We start from the raw sequence: 18,958 nt of genomic DNA, 5'->3' as shown, positions 1-18,958 counted from the left end.
ATTTGATATTCCAATATATGTAATCAGTCAGCACTTTCCTTTTATGTTTTTTGACAGAAACACAGGCAGCATACCAGGCAATTAGTCTGAAGAATGATTCCCAAAACAGCCTTGCTTCTACCCTCATCACTTGTATGCTTTGCTGATACGGGATGTTTGTATTTTTCAGTCTCCTTCTTTGTGACTTCCTCCTGATTTTTGAACAAAAGGATCACCCACTTTTATACCTGTTGTTTATTCCTTGACTATTGTTTTGAAATAAACTCAGATCTGTATACTCTTTTTGAAGAGAAATCGTCTATTTTTTATTCTTAAAAACGTAACTAATTATTAGCCATGCACTTCACAGTGCTTTACAAATGTTAATAAATTAAACTTCATTATGGTTCTGAGGCACAAGTAAAATATACTGCTTATTATAACTTTACAGTCTTTATGGTGTCTGTCCAAGAGACAGGGGAATGAAATAACCAGTTCAAAGAAGAGATCTGTGGTAATACAGGGAACAGAATATGTCTCCCCAGTATGAGCTAAATACACATGTAACACTTTCAACTTCAGTGGATACACTTTCTTTTCCACATTTATGTCCTAGATGGTGACCTTTAAGAACTTTCAAATTCAAGTTTTATCATGGTCCATTCATTTTCCTCCCCATCCTCCGTTACAAAGGCATTTTAATATTCCAATTATTTTGCATGCAACAACATGCATACAACAATAACTAAAAAAGAGCTTCTTAAAACATGGTCCGGATTTGTGAAGAGCTTCATGGTTCACTGAACATTTTATTTAATATGGAGATTGTATTCGAGTTGTTTGATTTGCAGAAATAACAAGCCCAAATGCTTCAGTTTCTAATGGTAATTAGTTTTCAGCCTAGACAGTCTGTTTAGTTATATATTTACTACCGTGTAAAGAACTATCACAACAAGCCCTAAAGCATTATTTGAAAATTAATAAGCTAAAGAAAGAGGAAATTCTTCACTTTTGCATAGCAACACTCAGTGTATTCTACTTTTTGATTGCAAAATACAGCTTTTCAATTATAGGTGCCCTAAATTGTGATGCTTGAAAAACTATAAAAGGCAATTATCAATGTTTCTTAATACCATAAATGACTAATGCAAGTAAGTTTTACTGTAAGGGAAACAAGGACTCATATTGTGAACAGAATTCCTTTGCTTCCTGAGTCAGACTAGAATAAACTTTGATTCACATGCTTTCAATGTTATTTGCAATTAATATTAGTTTCTGTGGTGGTTAAAATAATGTGCTACAGATTCCGCTGCAGTTTACATAGTAGAAAATAAAGGCACATTATTTCTCCATGTTTTAAAGGCTCACTTGGCTTCTGTGACATCGAACAAGGAAGAAGGCAAAGGGTTACATCAAAATATGTTGCGGTCGTTGATATTCTCCTGCCTTATTCTTACAACAAAGAAACACATGAAAGACTCACTCCTTTACTCAGGTACATATTCTGCTCTATCTCTTGCTGCCTACAAAGTTAGTGGAAGAAAAGTCTCCCTTGCCAGATACTGTGGGGTTTTTTGCACTGGACTCTTCTTCAATGGCTCAACAATGGGTGAGCTCTCAGAGCCTTCGGAGGCTAAGAAAGCCTCCTTTATACTCACTCAGCATGCTGTATCATTGATTTCTGCCTCTGAACATGGATAGGGGACACGCTTGAGCTGGCAGAAGGAATCACATCGTGACATGGACACCTCAGAAGAAGTATGCATTATGGAAATCTTCTTAACAAAGAGAGTTCCTCGGTGATCATTAGCATTAGAGGTTCTCTCAACCCTCTCTCACAAACAGCAATGGAAAGGACAGAAGGGAACATTTTCAAACCTAGGAGAGATTGACCCTCTCCCTTTGTCCTGCCGTGTCAAAGAGCTTTAAATGCCTTTTCATTCCAACCCAGTATAATTGCTTTTGTTCAAAATCAGGTTCAGGCTTCTCAGCAGCAGAGGCAAATGTGTACTATTTCTAGGAGAAGGAATGAAGTCATTTACTTAGCTGCTCCTCATCACTCTCAGTGGTAAAATTCAGGGGTTTCTGAGGGTGGCAGAACACTGCCCTAGACAGAAAATATATGAGGCAGAGTGGAAGGGATTGGTGGAAAGCCGTACTTCAGGGCAATATGTGCCCTATCTGGTCAGATTTCACTGAGGAAAGGGAGTTCTGCAAGGGTGAACCCTCTCAGCACCAGGCAGGGCTGGACACAGCATGGAGCCGTGTGGTAGACAGCAAAACTGTGGCCACCTCCAGCTTCTTGACATATGCAATGGTGGCCTCAACTAGCTGTTCCATAAAGCCGTGGTCGCACATCACAGCTAAGTCACTGTAATGGCTACGGCTCCAAAAAGGCCCCCACTAACAATCTTCAATTGTGCCTTAACTGAAAACTAGATTAAATCAGTTCAGGGAGTGAATTAAGTATTCCTCCTGTTCCTTTTCCTTTTCCCCTTCTCCTTCCTGTTTTCTTTCCTCTTCCCTCTTACCTCTTCTTTCTTTCTTCTTTCCTTCTTCCCATCCTTTCTTCCTACCCTCCTCCCTTCCTTCTTTCCTTACTTCCTTCCTTTCCACAGAATCACAGAATATTTGGGATTGGCAGGGACATCTGCAGATTGTCTGGTCCAACCCCCCCTGCTCAAGGAGGGTGACCTAGAGAGGGTAGCCCAGGACCATGTTTGGTTGGTTTTTGACTATCTCCAAAGATGGAGACTCCACATCCTCTCTGGGCAACCTGCTCCACTGTTGGAACATTCTCATGGTAAAAAAGTGTTTTCTTATGTTCAGACAATTTTTTCTGTATTTCAGTTTGTGCCTATTGCCCCTTGTCCTTTCACTGAGCGCCTACGAGAAGAGTTTAGCCCCAACCTCTTTACACCCTCCTATCACATTTTTATACATAAGGATGACATGGGGAGCTTTCCTGAGCTTCTCTTCTCCAGGCTGAACAGCTTTCTTAGCTTTTCTCACATAAGAGATGCTCCAGTCCCGTAATCACCTTTACGTTCTTTCATAGGACTTGCTCCAATATGCCCATATCTTTTTTTATACCGGGGAGCCCAGAACTGGACAAAGAACTCCAGGTGTGGCCTCACCAATGCTGAGCAGGATCACCTCCCTTGACCTGTTGGTAGTGTTCTGCCTAATGCCTTGCCTGATCATGTCCAACTTGGTGTCACCCAGAATCCCCAGGTCCTTCTCTGCAACGCTGCTCTTCAGCTGGTCAGCCCCCAGCCTGCCCTGGTGCACAGGTTTATTCCTCCCCAGGTGCAGGACCCTGCACTTCACTTTACAGAACTTCATGAGGTTTCTCTCTGCCCTCTGTCTCCAGTCTGTCCAGGTCCTTCTGAATGTCAGCATAGCCCTCTGGTGTATCAGCCACTCCTCCCAGTTTTGTGTCATGTGTAAACTTACAAAGATATTAAACAGTACTGGCTGCAGTATTGACCCCCTAGGGGACACCACTAGTGACTGGTCTCTGGCTGCACTTCGTGCCACTGATCATAACCTTCTGAGCCCAGCAGTTCAGCCAGTTTTCAGCCCACCTCACTGACCACTTATCTAGCCTGTACTTCATCACACTACACGCTAAAATGGCTCTTTTTCCTTTCTTCACAAAAAGTTTAAGCCAGGAAGATCACTTCAGAACAACAACAACAACAACAAAGCATTAAAAATCTACTGAATCTGAAACCTCAGATATGCTCTAGTAGAGAAAGATGATATGCAGCTAGTCATATCACACTTGTGTAATTGTTTGCAGGGGTACTCTCAGTTTGAAGTTGTTCCTACCTAATTTTGAAAATTACTGCTTCCTGCTAGCAGGAACTGGTTTGAGGCAAATTCCCAAAGAAATGACAGAACCACCCAACATTTTCTGAGAAGTTTTCCACTCACCAGCCCCCTCCCAGTGGTATTTGGCTTGGGCATTTCCCTGACAGAATTTACCATGATGATAAAAGTGGTTATTCATTTCTCCAAGCCTCTTCCAGTAAAAATGTTTATTCACTGTAGACAATGTTTATTGTGTCAGAGAAACAGGAAATACAAAGACTTCATATCTCAAGACTGCATATTTTAAGTATGCTTTCTGAAAGTCTGGAATTACTGCTCGACATAGGAAAATCTACTCTACATAAAAATATGGGGAGATCCTATTACTTGGGTTCCAGAAAAATATGCTAAACCCTAAATGATATCTTTATATCCTTTTGTTACATATGTGATGGTATTTGCTGTTTATATAATGCTTTTAGCAACAGTGATCATGGAAATATACAAACAAAAAGCAATTAGACTTTTAAGAAGCCTAAAGTTTTGCTAGTTTCTATGACGTATTCATGGACATGAGTGTATAATGACTTATTTGCAATCCAAGGAAAAAGATGTGGTTTTGTAAAAACATTAATATATGTAATTAACCTTATAGTACCTTAATGCATACTTAAAATAGAAAATATTCATAAACAAGATACTAAATATATTTAAACATTTAGCTTTCTTATAAGACTTAGTGATGTCAGGCTACGTTTTTAATATACTTAAGAAGTTAATGCATGCCTGATGAAGTTGTAATAAGAATAAATAAGAACAATACAATCATATAATAAGGTATATTAGGTATTGTTTAAGGCAAACAACCAAAGAGTGTTGTTTGCAAAATCAAATGTAGATAGTTCAGGGATTAAAAACAGCACACTTAAGAGCTATTCTAGAAAAGAAATTGTTTTCCAGAGGAAAAAATCTCTGATATCTGTTATTCATCTTGAGTCTACTCTGCCAAGGGGATTATGAGTCTGATATAAAACTGTTGAGGTTTGCTTATTAGACTCATACGAAGTTAGTAATAAAAACATTAAACTAATATCTTTTTGTTTTTACTGTGTAAGCACACAATATTTTCTGTAATAGCTTTAATAACTTCCACCTGACTAGTTGGAAGGATGAACTTAATTAAATAACATATTATTGGTTTATCTTTCTCTAACAGTCAACACTTTGTTTAAAACTTTAAAACTGCTTGAAAAAAATATGCAGAAGGTTAAATCCTTGTTATAAAATATCATAAGGTGACCTAAATTTTGAAGAATATCTATCCATTTCTATTATATTCTATTGCACTTTTCCTTTTTAAAAAAAAAAAAAAACCTTTAGTTTCCTCATTTGAAAAATGTAAGCAGAACAGAAGTTTTAACCCTATATATTCTTTTATCTGAAAGGAAATGATATCACCCTTTCTGTCATAAAAACAAGCCAAGAGAATCAAATATGGTACCAGGCTACTCTACAGTATCTTTCATTACCAAAATGTTTATTAAAGGAAGTAAGGCTCTGTTTGTCCAGAAATGTGTTGTTACAGCTAGGATGACAAGCTGAACACATTTTCAAAAATTCTATTTGTTTTAGGATTCAGAAATCCTAAGATACTTGCATCCAAAATCACTAACATTTATTGTTTTTCATATTCATATTCATACATCTATATATTCACACATACACATATACTCACACATATATATGTATTTTCAATAGTTAAAATGACCAAATTTTGTAGAATCATATCAGCATGGAGAACTGAGTTAGTTTTAAATAAATTAGAAGTGGAACTCTCACAAATTCCTTGAAAAAAGCTAAAGAAAACAAAAGTTTTCTAAAAGCTTATTTCCTTTTTCCTAGTACTTCAGAAAGTACTCACAATAACTCAGGGGTTAGTCCTGGGTCCAGTCTTGTTCAATGTATTCATCAATGACCTGGAGGAAGGGACAGAGTGCACCCTCAGCAAGTTTGCTGATGATACTAAACTGGGAGGAGAGGCTAACACACCAGAAGACTGTGCTGCCATTCAGAGGGACCTGGACAGGCTGGAGAGGTGGGCAGAGAGGAACCTCCTGAAGTTCAACCAAGGCAAGTGCAAGGTCCTGCACCTAGGCAGGAATAATCCCATGCACCAGTACAGGCTGGGGGCTGACCTGCTGGAAAGCAGCTCTGCAGAGAAGGACCTGGGAGTCCTGGTGGACAACAAGTTGAGCATGAGCCAGCAGTGTGCCCTTGTGGCCAAGAAGGCCAATGGTCTCCTGGGGTGCATTAGGCAGAGTGTTGCCAGCAGGTCGAGGGAGGTGATCCTGCCCCTCTGCCCTGGTGAGGCCTCACCTGGAGTACTGTGTCCAGTTCTGGGCTCCCCAGTACAAGAGAGACATGGCACTCCTGGAGAGAGTCCAGCGGAGGGCTACCAAGATGATTAGAGAGCTGGAGCACCTCTCCTAGGAAGAAAGACTGCAAGAGCTGGGCCTGTTCAGCCTGGAGAAGAGAAGATTGAGAGGGGATCTCATCAACGTGTACAAGTATCTGAAGGGGGAGTGTCAAGAGGATGAGGCCAGCCTCTTCTCCGTGGTGCCCAGCAACAGGACAAGAGGCAACGGGCAGAAACTGAACCACAGGAAGTTCCATCTAAACCTGAGAAAAAAACTTCTTCACTGTGAGGGTGACAGAGCATTGGAACAGGTTGCCCAGAGAGGTAGTGGAGTCTCCTTCGCTGGAGATATTCCAAACCCGTCTGGATGTGATCCTGGGCAATATGCTCTAGAGGTCCCTGCTTGAGCAGGGAGGTTGGACTAGATGATCTCCAGAGGTCCCTTCCAACCTCAACCATTCTGTGATTCTGTGAAGTGTATCAGTGAGTGAAATGGTCAAGCAGAGCAGCTAACATTAAGTAAATTCAAACTGTGAGCAAGCCAATGACAATCTTCCTTACTTTTCTTTCCAATTGTCTCTCCAGACTATAATTTCTCTTAGTCCTTCAGCCACTAAGTTCTCAGGAGCATTCAAGTCAAGAGAAAGTTACCCAGAAATTACAAAAACAACGGAGTTACTTCCATTTGTGGGACAATTTACAGCTGAAAAGTAAAAAACACTCTTCAAAATTTAAGACCCTAATCATCCACCACTAATGAAAGAAAGCAGAATACAGTATATCCAGTCCTTCCATGAAGACAGTCTTTACCGTCATTCTCCCTGGAGCAACAGGAATTAGGGAACAGACAAGCTAAACAGGGCTGCCACCTCCCTATCAAAACCTGTCAAGCCAAAATACTATTACTTTTGGGATGTCAGTGTCTTACTAAACTACTTAACATTAATTGACAACTTCTCCTGAAGCATAAGAGACTTAATTGCAAAGTTAGTACAACCCATAGTTTGAAGCAGCAGAGCCCAAGTGTCAAAGCTGGCAGTTTTAAACATTAGTTAGTCTTGGATAAGACAAAATTCAGAGGGCAAAAAGTTATTGTCAGAGACGACTGTATGCAGGCTTGATTGAAAGCCTGTTCTAGTCTCTGTCGTCACCAACAAATATAACACATGTTTTCTCCAGGCTGTATTGGGAAATATATTGAGGAGACTGCAGAGAAGGTTTGTGGTTGTTGACTGACATTTTCTAAGGACCATCCAAGCAGTGCACTAAGTCCCATATGATAAAATAGGTCCTACTTCAAAGTATAGGACCACATTTGCCGCTGGAGCAGAGAACAAAGAAGACAGCCTATTGGCATATCTTTCTGATAAGCTGTTTGTCAGAGGGATTCTTCTTTGAGGTACTCATATACAGATTGAGACCTTGCTTTTCTCTCCATATTCTGTTGCTGCCGCTGTACTGATGTTATTTTTATTAAGATGTTTCACAGTTCAATATTTATAAGAATTAAATGTACCCCAGTGGAAGAGTAAGGGAATCTGAAACAGACTGGGTCAATTGTTTCAAAGTTACAATTTTTCCATTTCAGCAAATTGAAAGATATTAATTTGAAGGATTTTTTTTTGCTCAACTCTTCAGCAACTTTGAGTAACCTCAAATTCTGGAACTGTCTCAATCTTTAAATCACCTCGTAATAGGCCAAATGAAAGCTGAGATAGATATTCAACTTTAAACAATCATATATAACAGTTAAATTCATTTTTATTAAACCTTGTGTAATTTATTCTTTTGAGATTTCAGAGAAAAATTGTATCCTGACACATTTAGAGGCTTGGCAGTATAATTTACTGAAACCAAAGTTGTATATGAAAATACAATGATTTTATTACAAATAATTTATTAAGAAAAGACTAGACAGTAAATAAAGCAGGCACATGCCTGTGAACTCAAATTATAAGAGACATTAACAAATAGATTTCCAAGAGCTATTTGTAAACCAATATTTATTAGCTGGTCAGAATTATAATTAGGTGTAAAGCAGGCCCGATAGAGGGATGCAAGACTGGTTTAGAGGGAACCTTTTCTGTTAGGCATGACTGCGAAAAGTAACTTATTCTTGGACCTGCCACTGCCGTTAATAGTGTGTAATATATGATCTTTATACAAAGTAATGTCACAGAGATAATGAGATTAACAGAAATATTTATAACAGATATCTTGCACAATGCCTAATGTGAAGTACAAGCAGCTCCAATAAGGACTTTTTTTAAATTCACGATCGCTTAAAAAAGGTCCATTGAAAATATGGGACCCTTAGCTAGCAAATTAAAGCCAGTACATGAAATGATAGGCTTATTTTCTGCAATTACTTTTCACAGACTTTTTGGAAATAGTTTGTGGAGAAACCCCAGGGTTCTCTGCACCACAGATTGCAAACCACTGTGTTAAACAGCCCAGATTTGTGGAAGAAGGTTAGCCAGTGGGCTAAACAGGAACAAAGGAGTAATAGTCTCTAAATACACAGAGAACCCTGACCCAGGGATTTATATAGCTCACAGTTGGTTAGGCCACTGACGTGAGTAACGAGCACTAGGTTCATACAGAATGATTAAGGCCTTTCGTATTTGTTTCCAAAGTTTACAGTGGGGATGTAAATAATGAAGGAAAAAATTGCATTGAATTATAGCCTGGAAGCTGAGTTTGGGTCAAAAGAAAAGGACACAAAAGGAGTGTATAGCTGGAGCTGGAGGTTACCCTGTGAAAGAGATTGCTGGCACTCAAAGCCAAAAGAGAAAAAGCAATGGAAATTGTGTCTGAAACTAACATTTGAGAACTCGTGCACTAAGGGCTTTAGGAGCTACAGTTCTAAAGGCTGAGGGATGTTTTAGGAATTCTAGATCAGACGGGTTAAATAATTAGAAAGATCTGGTATCAACTAGGATTGCATTTTACATATTTTGATTGTTGGGTTGTTTTACATGTTTGGTTACCATTTACTGTTACCAAAAGCCTGACCTAAACCTCACTAAATAACCTTTTACATGTTTAGTTTCAGCTTTCCTGTTCTGGGAGACTAGATGCTTGGGAGGAGAAATACACAGTCTTCGTGGAGACAGCAAACACAAACAACGCTATACCTGAGCTATGCAAAGGGACTCTATATTCTGACATGTTTCCTGTCAAATTTCAAGGATCAGGTGGGTGTCAGTACTATTAATGTTGATTTTGAGGAAGAACTCCATGTGGTGGCACCGTGCACAGCGGTTCAGACGGCAGAGATACCATGTAGTGCCAATCATACTCCACACCATCATAGTATTTATAGTTCAGGTGTACTAGTAGCAGAATCTGTCTGTCAAGAAAGTCCTCAGACCTCCCTCGGAGTAACTATCTAACTCTTTACACACTTAGTGTCCATGAGGTTTCATCTCTCTGCTCCACTTCATGCAAAAAAGTTTCTTCCGTCCTTGGTCATCGCCTTAGTAACAGAGGAGTGTCCACCCCCTCTCTAGTTGTGTCCAAGGAAAAACTAACCTGACACAAGCAGTCCCAAAATGAGCAGTCTCTCTTCAGCTGTGAGTAGAGCACAAAGCTACTCTTTGAAAGGCAGCACTTAAGCTTCACTCTTGTCATGCTCTCATGTTTTGCTTCTGAGGATATCAGGATTCAATTTTCCCCCATGCCTGTGCAATTTTGAGGTTGATGATTCTAATGACCATCAAAAATGTGTAAAAGTTAAGCCCTAATTTTATAGTTTTTGAGTAAGTTTAACAGTTTTTTTTACTGTAAAAAGCACAATTCAGAAGTAGTTTTCCTGGTAATAACATAATTCATACTCATAAAGATGAGAACATTTTAAATGAAGATTCTATAGCAATGCTAATACCCCCAAATACTGCTAAAATGAGGTACTCCATAGTATGCAATATAAATGATAGTTGTACAATAATGGTAGAACAATGAGAAGCACCACAAAGAGACTGAGCAGTTAAATCTTGAGGGAATGTTTAATAACTAAAAATCTGATAAAATACTATTTACCATAATTACTATAATTACCATAATATATAGTTAAACTTTATGTATATGTTTCAGTTACATTACTTCAAACTAGTGTAAGAGAATCTGCTGCCAGACCATAACAGATTGTTCCCATATGACAACTACTTCACGTTTAATTTCTTTCAAAAAGTAGGCAATACTTTGTATCTATAAAAGTATGAAAGCATAACATTTTATTTGATATTATGTCAAAATTAAATAGTTATAACACATTTTTTCTTTCGTCCTCAATAATACTTATTACTGACACAGTTCTGATACATCAGTAAATTAACATATACAGCCTTCTAAAACAATTGTAGTATTCAGAGCAAGAAAAGCACTAAAATATTGTTGGGCTAGATACAGAGCACCTTCTCTGGGACTAAATACCTCACTGAGGTGGGATTTATGCACTTACTCAAACAAAAGTGTCTAGGAAACCCATGTCAGCGGCTGGAAAACATTCACCAGGAACTTTAGGTAACTTTAATTCCACACAGATCCATATGCCTTGACTGTTAAATCACTCAGAGGACCAAAGCAAATTACTGAGCAAGGCCTCCTGAGTGACCCAGTAGGAGGTGTCAATAGAAGCACTGAAGTTGAGTTTTTCCATGTTTACATGAAGGTGGTTTAGATGCTGAAGGCAGGTAGGGGTATCTTCCAGGGAGGACACAAGTGCTAAGATTCTTCTGACCAGGTGAAGCACCAGCAGTACAGATGTTTACATCTGAGCTGGTCACCCTGCAGTGTCTTTGTGAACAAGGAACACAAGTAGGCCTTTTCAGACTTTGGTTTATCTCATCCTGACATAAAGACTTCAAATAGGTCAGATTAATTTCTTCCTAAAAATATCTGCTTCTCTCCTTTGACTGTAAAGGGAGCCTGGACAGCTAGATTAGGTCTGGATATTTGCTTTATAAGTACCTAAAGTTAAATGGACTTAATTCCAGATTCGTTTGGAAGCCCTAATTCAAACTCTGTCAAATGAAGGCAAAAATTGGCTGCAAGGGGCCCAAGCCATAAGTGTGATCAGAGCAGGCACAGTAAACAACAGGAAAACTATATTCTTACAAATCTGTACAGACAAAACTGGTGGTGATCTCCTCTATTTGCCTAAGATTCCAAAGTGCTTGTAAGGTAGAGAAATAGCTGAGATTCAATGCCTTCCCCAGCATGAAAAAACTTGAGCATGTCTCTCTCCCTCCCAAGAACAATTCATCAGGCTTTAAAGTAGCTTGGAGAAGTCTCCCTCAGCATCCTTAGAGAAGCTAGGTCACAGAAGGCAAAAGTACATGAGATTTGATGTCACAGAAGGGCAAACAAGGGAATGGATGATCTTTAAGTTAGTGAAGTGTGCTGGAAAGAGCAGTATTACCTTCTGCTGCCTCATAGGTGGATAAAAATTAGGAAAAAATTTAGGGATGTGGTACCAGGATTTCCATCTATAAATCTGAGGGACTCAGTTTCTAGGCTGCTGGTCAGATTTCCTTTTCCTTCCTGATTATGTCCACACTTCTCAATTCTGTCTCATGGCTTGCATTTTTGAAGGATTCTGTACTGTGGTGGATGACAGAGCAGACTGAGAGCAAAAGTGATGAGGGAAGCAATATGATTCCCATTCCTATAAATACGAAAGAAATGTAAGTTATCATGGCTGATGGCATGTGGAGCAAGAGAACTGATCTGGGAAGAATAAGGCAAGATACTAAGAACAGAACCCTTGCTGGAGAGAGAAGTCATTTCTTTGTTTTTCCTTTAAATGAGAAAAACATGGAGAAATTCGAGCAAAAAAGGTAGTCCAATTGATGCATTCAGAAGGAAAAAAATTATTACAGTTTGCAAATCACGTATTTCTGGCTATTGAAATTCCTAGTAGGTGCTGGAGGAGTAAGAACATGTCATCACTACTATTTCCTCCCACAGGTGTAGGATTGGCTAGCAAGGCAGTAGTGATTTACACTGCTGTCAAGGACATCTTCAGCTTCTAATCAAATAAGAATTCAATTTTTTTCCTCCACTTAGGTCCATATTTCATTTTTTTATAATCCTTTTCCACTTCTACACAGAATGCTTAACCAACCTCCCATCTGAGCCCTTCAAGAGCTGTAACTAAGCTGGATGAAGTGCCCCATTCTCAGTGACTGGTGAACTGCTTCCTAACTAGATTGCAGAACTTAACGGAAATGAGAACAGGAAGGTAGGTCCATGCCATGACCACCACCCTATGGCCATATCTTTCATATGTTTTTGCTCTGTTCACCAAACTGAACCCAAGAATTTCCAAAATCAATGGGTATTCTTTAAAGAATTTGAAAATGTAATCCTGAATGACTCAGTCAATAAGAATTCTCGTAAAAATTATAGAGTTTATTACCAAAAGTTGATCTCCTAAGCATTAACCAGTTTATTGTTTCTAATATTTAGTTTCATTAAAGAAATCTGATGTTTGAATAAATCATGAAGTCAAGCTGTCCTCACTTCTAGATGACAAGAAATCAAAAATCAACCAGTTCTCTTGCTATTTTATTCTCCTGGTTGATCATCTTCAGTGGTAAACATAAGAGTTGAAATCTGTTTGATATTGCGTGGTTTCTGATTCAAGACACTGTTTCTTGGTGATCCTTACTTGCCACTTTATTCCTGCTTTAACAAGCTCATTAACTCCTGGCATATTTTTCCAGGCTCTACTTATATACCATGATTAACTCACCTTTCAATCTTCCAAACAGATTGAGTTCTTCACTTAGTGTCTGTAGCCCTTTTTTTACCAAACATTTCAAAAATGTAAACATCAAATCTGGATACAATATTCTAGCAGTAGAAAACTCATTCTGGACCTAAATATCACTTTCCCTGTTCTTACCTCCAAGAAGTGAAACAGTTCTTTTTGCCACAGTATCATAGAGGGAACAGTGACATTATGACACCTCATACTGTTTCCTGAGCTACTGATTTCCAGGACATGGCTTTCTACTGTTTAGATGTGACCTAGATGCGTAACTTTGCATTTGACTTGAATGGGTTCAAGTTGCCAAGAATTTAAATTTTTTCTTTATAACTTTCTGGTCTTCTTAATTAAGTGCCACTCTACCAGTCTTTATATCAGTAATATAATGTATCAACAATGTTTTGATATTTACTAAGGCATAAGAAAATATTGAATAACATCATTTCTAATTCCTATTCTTACAAGTGACATTTGAAATCATTATTTGATAAAGAGCTCTGACTGAAAAAACATGTTTTTGAGAATGGTGTGCTAGTCAGTTCTTAATGCACTTAGCGTCTGCTTATTAATCTTGCAGTATATGGGGATTTTAGGATACTTCAACCAAGCATTTATTAATGTAAGGGTAACTACAGAGCTCCTTGAGGTCAGAGAGATATATCTGCATAGGGAAACAATTACACATCCTCTTGCTTATAGTTATTGAAACAGTAGAAACTATCACCCCACGATTATGCAGAACACAGATTCAGGGGAATGTAGCTAACTTGCTTGTAGTGCTGCATCTGTAAGATAGAAAGAGCCAGAAAACAAGCAAATAAGTACCGAAAGATATGAAAACAGGGAAAACCACTATAGTCATGAGAGAAATCAAACAGAGAGAGCTTTTTGAGTGATGTGCTGTGTGGAAAGCTGGCATGGAACTGTGAGAAAGGAAACGCTTTCCTGTTGTTTAATTGTACTATGTTTGGAGTAATACAACTTCTGTGTACATTCTTTGTAAATCAGAATGATTTCAGTAAGTACAATATTTAACTCTGATAGCATCAGGGAGGCCAGAGTTTCTCAGATGAGAGCTGAGATCACCTCAGTATGTTGTTACATGGAAGTAAGCTGTTAGAGGATCTCATCCCAGACTGGAATTTTGACAAAATTCTCAGAAAGGGTAAAGTCAGAGTAATGGAAGATAGCTCTTCGGAGAATGTTTTTTCTCAGATTTCTAACTCCTAAGCTCTTTTGAAAATAAAGTCCCTACAGTTAAGAAATTCTTTTGCCTAAGCTTGTGTTTCTGCTTTTCTGGTATGTCATCTGTAAAGATCTGAAACTGGAAGTACAGGTTTTGTACATTTTTGGTCACGATTTTCAACAATTTTATGACCTTCAGGTAGTGATAAAACAATGTTTTTGTTATATTAACTTTTACAATGTTCTTACCCCTGCTTTAAGTAAGTTTCCTATATCAATTTTTGTACTATCACCAATCTTTTGTATTATTTATCATCTATTACTCTCTTTTTTTCCCAGCTGGCCCAAATTAGCCAAAGTTATTCTATTTCTTTATTAGAGAATCAAAAGATTTTAGTCTTTGAATATATTAGACTCTTAAATTAATTACAATTGTTAAATAAGTCTGAATTTTAATTCACTTTTTTTCTGCTTTCATATCGTATTCAACTGCACTCCTGCTTAACATTGTGAAAGTAATGCTTTAAAAGCTAAACATAAATATTAGAAATTGGGCTTGTCCTTGTCCACCCACATTTAAGTCAAAAAGCTTACCCATATCAAGTCAAAATACAACGTTCCTATACTAGTCCAGTGATTAAGATGTTTTTACCCTACATTCTCATATCCAAAGTAAAAATACTTTGTGCTGGATATAATGGATTTTATGTTGCAGTCATTTGGATGTTCTCTCTATATTTAGCTGCTGAAAGGAGTTTTTGGCTTTTGTAGTACAGTCCCATGCCATTACCAGCAAATACCATCTATCATCCATAAACTCAGAAAGAACCACTTTAAGAGAGTTGGATTTTTGTTCCTTTTACATTACCAGCAAGTTGCTCAGGATTTGTTCTTCAGAACAATTGCAAGCCTACCTCTTATTTCCAAAATGAATTTATACCTATTTTTTTAGCTTAGTTTTTTTTTTTTTTCCCTGATATGGTGGAGCTTATTCTGTGGGTGCTTCTACAAAAAACTTAGCCAGTCTTAGCAAAGCTACCCGTATTTCAAGAGTACTTCTCTGCACCGTAGTTAATTCATCTTTCTTAAATATGAATTTCTTGAATATGGCTTTTAAATATGGCCTTGCATGTAAAATGATATTAGTACTTTCTTACATCTACCAGAAATGCAGCCATAGATACACTTTAATATTTCTCAGTTATGAATTTGTACCACACTGGTGTTTCACAGTTGTCCTGTAACAAGGTGGTGTATCCAGGTCCTTCAATCATATCCACCTCTTCTGTGATATTCAATTGATCAGCTCCTCTTAGTAGGAGCTTTTAAATGTGTCACCTGTAACTTTGAACTACTGAATTCCACTGAACTTCACAGAACCATAGAATAACTGGGGCTGGAAGGGGCCGCAGGAGATTTTCTGGTCCAAAGCCCCTGCTCAAAGCAGGGTCAGCTACAGCAGGTTCCTCAGGACTGTGTCTGTCTGGGTTTTAAATATCTCCACAACTTCTCTGGCAAGTCTAGTGCAGTGTTTGGATTTTTTTTTTGTACAAGTCTCCTAAATCAAAATTCTCCATGATGACACTTTTTTTTTTTCTTCACACATTACAGAAAAGTCTAGAAGATAGATTCTTCTGTGCCCGTCAGGCATGGACTTCAGAGAGCACAGCCATTCTTCATCAGTTCAGTATCTTTTGATTCTGAGTAGCCAACAACTCTGTCACAGCACTTTTCTCTTTTATCCATTTGACCTTCCTTAACAGGTTTTAACAGGTGATTTTAGTGTTCCGATGATATGAATCATTCCACCAGCTTTCACTTGTTCCAGTTGTAGACTATTTCTTGTTAATGAGAATTCCCAGCTTATCTTGCTTGCCTAACATTGATATGTAAGCAACTGAAAAATATCTTTTCTTCATGCTTTTGCTCATTGTTTTGAATTGTTCATGATATGCTGAATTTTAATACATTTGCCTCATTGAGACTTTCTTAGTCTGATGCTTTTCTTGTCACCAAAGCAGAACATGGGAAGCCTGCCTCCTTTCTTTGAGGAGCTGTATGGCCTCTTAAAAGCATAATCCTTTCTGTGGCCATGCCATAATCCAACATTTCTCAAGAAACTCCTTCAATTGCTCACTAGTTACGTTCCAGTGTCCTCTGCTTCCTTTTTTTCCACAAGATCAGAAGATTGACTGCAAAGATCACTTAGACTTTCTCCTTTCTCTCTCTTCTTGGACCCCAATATAGTATGCATACTTCTATCTATGGAATAACTGACTTCAGCATGCATCATGATCAGTGGAGACCGGCCAGACAACTTCATAATCCAGCCCAGTCTCGCAGTTACAATGGATCTTGTGACTACGTTGTGTAAATACGTAAACAGTACCACTATTTACATAAAAAGAGCGTGAGGTAGATAAAACATTTTCTCTTCTAGAGAATTTTACAATGCCAGGATATCAAAAGCATCATTTAGAGCATTGGTTTTCGAAATGCTAATACACAATAAACAACAGTGCACTGATAAACAAAATCTAACGGTATGTCTTACTTGGTTCATTTATAGGGTTAGGATAGAGCAAAGATTATTTTGGCCTAAGTTTGCCATATAAAAATAGACTGAAAAATGACAAATGCAGTCTTTTCACATTTAAATAATTGCACTTTTTCTACTTTGATTTTTAAATTCTAATGTTGAATTTGCTTAATGTGCTTCATGTAATAGTTGTTACCCTAGACTATATTATCTTAAGGTTTGATACTATCCTACCACTAAACTTAGCTCCATTGATTCATTGTCCTCAAAGCTGTTAAAATCTGCTCAAAGTGGATGTTAAATAAAATATTGTTACTATTTTATTTACTGTAGTGTTCCAATGTTCAAAAAGCTGAAGCAGTGAAAAATCTTGCTACCTTACACCTCATATGAAGCTGAGAAAAGATCTATTGGCAGCATAATCACTACTAGAAGCCAGATATGTGATTCTTCAGTTTTTGAAAAGGAAAAAATTAAAGAAAAAATAAAATATGAAAAGTTATTTCAATAAAAAGAGAGACAATGAACAAATAAAGAAAAACCAAAACCAAACAGATTTGTTTTAGGATAGGCGTAACTTAGGAAAGACTATTGAAATCGATGAAAAATCAATATTTGTTTTAGAGGACATATTCCTATTTACTGCTAAAAGTACTAAATTTCTGCAAATGACGGGAAAATAAATTTTTATTAAAAAATTCCTAAGAACTATGCCAGGGGAAATAAAGTGATTCTTCATGTTTTTTTCTGAAGCCTCCACACTGCTCTAAAAATGCAATAAGAGAGCCAACACAGCACATAGAGATCTACTAGTGTATCAAAGACTACTCTAAGATTAGGATTGATTCACTAAATTATAATATCCACTGTAATTTCAGAAAGTGTAATCCTCCGCTATGTTAGCGAGAATATTTCAGGCTTATAGCGCACTTGAACCTGTTTGTCTGGCCTAAACACTGATATAAAGCTTGGAACAGAATTCCCAGGAACGAGCTTGGGACTCAGCTATAATAGAGTCTTTCTACAGCAAGTTAGATAGCTTACATGTTTTTTGAATATAGGTCTCTGTTCAACGTAGGCTCAAGCATCATGGTAGATGTCTAAATTCTGCCTAAGCCCACACCTCACACTTTCCTTTTCTCCTAATGATGACTCTCCTTTTTTTATTCTAAACTTCCTCTGGTATGTAGGAATAGGCTTCAAGTACTTAACTGCAGTTTAGGTTTCAAATTTTCCATTGATTTCAGATGGAAGTTAAGCACCTAAGATTTCAGTCTAATTCTTCATTGAGTGAAGACATTTCCAAATAAAAGAAGAAAGTGGAGTTTTAATGTAAAATATTAAATATTACTGGAGGCAGAAATTCAGTTTTCCTCTAAAATGAGGTCCTAACCACTAAGCTAGATTGTATGTTATTATGTACTGGGCAGGTAAGAGGAGAAAATATGTTTCTTGGAGTACAGGACTACAACTCAGACTGTATTTTATAACAAAGAAATTGTCTCTTGTTTTACTTTTTGTTTTGTTCTGTGTTTTAAGGGAATATTTTCTGGAAGTTACAGTAATGCCTTTGGATCTGTCTATCAGAAAGAACTCCGGACATTTTAGGAATGAAGGAGAAGTTCATGATAATTTGTGTATTCTCTAAGACTTTGTCCATATAAAGAATCTGGAACTCAGTAATATAAGGGGAGATCTGAAAGCAGACTAATGACCATGTACTGACCTCCTCCGTGGATATGCAATGCTTTCAGAACACTTTGGTATAGTACTACTTTACGAGCAAAAATTGCAAAACTCTGTAGATATATGTTTATGTTTTTCATGAAGAATGTTTTCATAGGAGGTTTTACACTGCAGTAAGATGGAAAAAAATGATTAAGGGTTTCTTCCCCTTTTCAAAAAGGCAGGAAAGTTCTGATCCCAGTCACCTGAGTTCAGTGAGAACAGCCACCCCAAGATCACTTGTACTTAGGGAAAGATAGGCATATTTAGGGCAGGATTCACCTGACCTGCTTTAAACAGTTACATTTAGTCAGTGAAATCCTGCTGTCAAAGACTCAAAAAAACGAGTTCATGAAAGTGTTCATATTAGGGCCTCGCAACAGCAAAAAACCATCCTAATAATCATCAAAAGCTATTCTCATCACAACCAGGAGGGAAGGAGTGATCAGTGCTGAGAAAACTGAGCTACTTAGCCACATTTTCCATTCAGAGCATTGTTCTCAAAATGAAAAATGACAGATTT

This window comes from Struthio camelus, chromosome 1 (genome assembly GCF_040807025.1).
Source record: "Struthio camelus isolate bStrCam1 chromosome 1, bStrCam1.hap1, whole genome shotgun sequence".
Taxonomy (NCBI): Eukaryota; Metazoa; Chordata; class Aves; order Struthioniformes; family Struthionidae; genus Struthio; species Struthio camelus.
The sequence above is the reverse complement of the archived record's forward strand: the minus strand, read 5'-3'. Positions refer to the sequence as shown.